The following is a 4,707-nucleotide window of genomic DNA, read 5'->3' on the forward strand; positions in this document are numbered from 1 at the left end:
TATACCAATCAACTATTTAAATTTCCCCACATAGATGGAGAGATTATCTAGCTTGAAAACGGTCAGTTTGATGATAGATTTGAAGTTGCTGTTTGTGCGTGTAGGACGCTCTGAGAAGAGGGAGGTCAAAGCGATGAACCTTTCTGAGAAGGCTTCAGGCCTCCGGAGAGTAGCATGGTAAATAAGAAACAGCGCGGACACCAAGAACGAGGTGACCATGTTGAGAAGCAAGCTGATAGCAACTGCTCCTGGATTCTTCCAAGATCACGACTCCACCTCCCGACAATGCATCAGACCACGTACAGCACTTTTTTTCCATTGAGGAAATACAGCCTCTCATCTCATCCAGTGAGTTACCACATTCCCACCATCCTGAAGCAGTCCATCTTGGCAGCTCAGCCTTGGGGAACTTTTCTCGTTTCTCAAAAATGGAAACAAGACCTTCTCAGCTGGGAAACAGGAAACAGCCCTTTTGTTCTCCTTGTACACAGGGTGGGCATGCCTGTGCCATCATGCCCAGTCCGCAGCCAGGTCCTGCTGCTGCTGCTGCTGCTGCTGCTGCTGCTGCTGCTGCTTCTGTGGTGACTGCTGTTTTTGTTGCCGTTAGCTTCTGCACACATGTGGCCCTCAGCGGACACTGGATGTTGTAATTACAGAATGGCTCTGTCCCAGAGGGTCAGCCTGTGCCCATTATTCACATCAAGGTCAGCTTTCACCCAGGAGCTGCCTAACGAGGAGGAGCCAGACAGCAGTGCTGGAGTGAAAGCAAGAATCCTCGACCCCCAGCTAGGCTCCCTTCAGCATCACTGTGTGGGCCAGAATTGTGTTCCATAGGAAGGGACAGCCACTTGGAGGAGCAAGACATTTTGGAATAGAAGGTGAAGAGGCCGTTAGATGTCAGCTGACTGTGATAAGGTGAGAGCTTGGCCCCAGGCACTCTGGTTATGGGACACTGGGTCTGTACCTGACCTCTTTCCCTCTCCTTCTGACAACCAGAGGCCTGCCAGTGGAAATTCTGGGAGGAATCAAAGCCACAGCACCCAGCTCAGCACCTGAGGCTGGTGGGGGCTCTTGTTCAGTAGACACTGGCCTCCTTTCCTCCTGCTCTTTCTCCTGCCCACCCTCAGAGAAAGGCCTAGAATATCAGAGCTGGGAGTGTAGCCACCATTCATTGGGGCTGTGTTGATTTTTTCCAGAGCAAAGAAGGACACACGGCGTAACAATGACAAGCCTGATGCGAGACTTGGAGGCTCACTCCGGCTTGCCAAGCAGCCAGATCACAGCAGCGGTGCGGTCAGCTGGGACCCCAGTTCTCCTGCCTTTATTTATTTGGGCCAAGGGCTCTCTGAAAGGCATCAGCTGGGCTTTGATACCCAATACCCACCATGGCCTGTCTTTCTGAGCCTGTCCTGGGGTGCAGCCCCATCCCTGCCAGCACTGGTAGTCTGTCCCCCTCTCCCAGAGGATCCCCAGGTCTGGGTCTGAATGTCTCCATTCAGGCATGGGACTCTAAATTCAAATTCACCCTCCAGAGTCTGCTTCCTGGAGCCCATCCAAGTGTGGGTGAGTGAGAACAGGCAGTTTATAATCCTGGGATGCTAATCTACCTTTCCAGGTTCTGAATGTGGTGGAGGAGGTAATAAAGTTGGGGAATAGAATAGGTTCCAGGCCTGAATGACCAATTAAACTCTTTCTAAATGACCAAGAGCAATATCTGTAAGATACAAGCTAATTACAAGAATTAACAGTACACACCACTGAAAAACCCAGACATTACAACTACATTAACTGCCGAGGACCAGAACCGCCAGCCATCTCTTCTTACTGCAGCCGGAGCTTTCTGTAGATCTCCCAGCTTGAACCAAATCCACCAGGCTTGGATAGATCAAGGAGGGATCCAAAGAAAGAGCGGGCAAGGAGGGATGAGCAGGCCTCAGAAGAGTGTATATATAAGACCAGTCATAGGGCCTCTTCTCCATCACCTGCTTTGCAGTCATTCATCCAACAAATATGGGGCCACTCCTAGGCAGGCTGGGGCACTGTGCTAGGCAATGGGATGCTCCCCCCTCCCATGAATCTGACAGGCCCAAGGGGGATACAGACAACAAAGAAACAAATGCATATCTTCAGAGAATGCTGATCATGCAGTCAGCTGATGGGATGGTTAAAGAATTGGGCTCAAGCAAGGCAACTTGGATACAGGATTGGAATAACCCCTGTGAGGAATATACCTAAATGAGCTGAGACTAGAGTCTAAGGAAACGAGCAGGGATGGGTAAACCTGAAATAATGGTGCAGGTGGGAGACATGGCCAGTGCTAAGGCCCAATGTGGAGATGAGCTTGCAGGAGATAGAGGCCAGAGCCTCTGCCAGTATGGGATGAGACAAGCTAGGTGGGCCAGGGCCTGATGATGTGAGGCATGGGAGGCAGGGTGAGGAGAAGGATGTGTGGATAAGGAGAAGCACAGCCTTGTGTCAGAAGAACTTGTGTTTGAATCCCAGCTTCAGGGCTGAGAGCTCCATGGCTTTGGACAGGTGAATCTGTGAGCCTCAGCATCCTCGTCTTTGAAATGGGCATGCTCTTAGAATAGTACCAATTTCATATGGTGAGTGAGACGAAGACATGAGAGGACTCACGTAAACAGCCTGGCAGAGAAGTTGATGCAGTGGATACTTAGTAAGCCCACCTTCTGTACTATCACAGACTGGGCCAGCCCAGGGCCCATGCCACCACCTACAAACCAAACCACCAGGTGGCAGTCTTTCAAGCTTTTTTGTTTTGGCTGGCTGCCTGGTCAATACTTTGGTCACTGTTTTCGCCCAGGAAGGAATGTGCAAAGACCCAAACCTTCAAAGAGTGCAGGGTGAATGGAAATACACAAGGTCCACAGAGTGATTTCAGCAGTGAGCTGTGCTTGGAAGGAAACCGATGAGGAGTCAGAACTGGGTTTATAGTGTACGGTGTCTACAGACCACTTGAGCTTATAGCAAGACATCTGGTCCGCCTGGGTCTCCATCAGTACACAAAGGTATTGTCCAGAGGCCCATAGGAGGTGCTACTTGTAGGCTGGGATAATAGTCCCTGCTTTGCTACCTACTGTTTCCTTACAGTTCATCTGTAAAATGGGCATAATAAAGCCATAGGCCCGAGCACCCAGCCCTCCCTGTGCTGCATCCCTGGTAAGGCACCGTTTGGGCGGGTCAGCTGGTGACTGGGGCAGTGCTGGCTTTGGGTGAGGCTACTGCTGGGAATGACAAAGAAAGAAGATTTGTTGAGGGCGAGGACTGCTAAGAATAAAGAGAGGGAGAAGGGAAGGGAGGAGAGGAGAGAGAGCTCCCAGTGGAGACCAGAGAACCAGTAACCGGAAAAGCACCATATCCTACCTCACAGCGCCCCTGGCGGCAGGAGATGGAAGGATGCAAGAGCAGCGTGTGAATTTGCAGGAGTACCCATCTCCAGCCCATCGCTAGTCCTTATCTCTTTCAGCACGAGTTGAACATTAATTTCCTGCTGTGCTGTAAGCTCCTTGAAGGCAGAGAAGGTCTTATTTATCTTTGTTCTCCCGTGGCCTAACCGAGTCCACACCTAACAAGCCCTGGATATATGCTCGCTGATGAGCAATCCATCCTGGGCCTTTTGCTGAAATTGGTCACATTCCAGATGAACCGGGGCTATGCACTGAGCCGGAACTCCACCAGCTAGCCTCGGAATTGGACGCCCTTCTCATGATCTGGGGAAGCTGGTGGCTCTGTGCTAACGTCCCCACCTGTAAATGTGGGCTGACCACGCCACGGTCACAGACAGCAAGGGAAAAGACGCAGCCACCAGCTGGTGTTCGTGGGCTTCCCATTTGTCTGTGTGACCTGTCCCTCCTGCCAGGAAAGCTCTGGGGAGGGCAGTGTGACATGAGTGCCAGATAATTGCTTAATGGAAGGACTAGGTGTGGGAGGGATGGCAGCTCCAGGAGCAGGGCGGCAGGCGTAGTGGAAGGGGTAGAGCCTACAGAAAAGAGCTCCTGCGGTCCTGGCCCCGCCTTGCCGTGTGAGAACTATGGACACGTTTCAGAATCTAGTTCCTCATCTCCTCTACAGGAAAAATGAATAAATATCCACGTGCTTGTCCTAAAGGACATAGTGACTGACACACAAGGTGCATAGATGCCTGGGGGACCATCTCAGTGAGATGCTGCTTCGCACCCACAAAAGCAGCTTGTTGAAACTTCACTGCAGAATGCAGTGTCATGTACCCCCATTTTGCGGAACTGGGGGTTTACCCAACAAGAAATCTGAAAGTTATTTTTCAAGATTTAAGCTTTGACTACAATATTCTTACATGATTTTGTCCGCAACTCTATGGCATATCCAGGCTTGTTTAAATGATTTTTATAGGTCTTAGTTCTCACCAGTTACACTACCCATCACTCCTCCCCTTGCCTCCCACCAGAAGTAAATCTGGGGCTGGAGAGATGGCTTAGCGGTGAAGCACTTGCCTGTGAAGCCTAAGTATCCCGGTGCAAGGCTCGATTCCCCAGGACCCATGTTAGCCAGATGCACAAGGGGGCGCATGCATCTGGAGTTCCTTTGCAGTGGCTGGAGGCCCTGGTGTGCCCATTCTCTGTCTCTCTATCTGCCTCTTTCTCTCTCGGTCTGTCACTCTCAAATAAATAAAATAAATAAACAAAAAAAAATTTTTTTAAGAAGTAAATC

The sequence above is a fragment of the Jaculus jaculus genome, chromosome 1, assembly GCF_020740685.1.
Source record: "Jaculus jaculus isolate mJacJac1 chromosome 1, mJacJac1.mat.Y.cur, whole genome shotgun sequence".
Lineage (NCBI taxonomy): Eukaryota > Metazoa > Chordata > Mammalia > Rodentia > Dipodidae > Jaculus > Jaculus jaculus.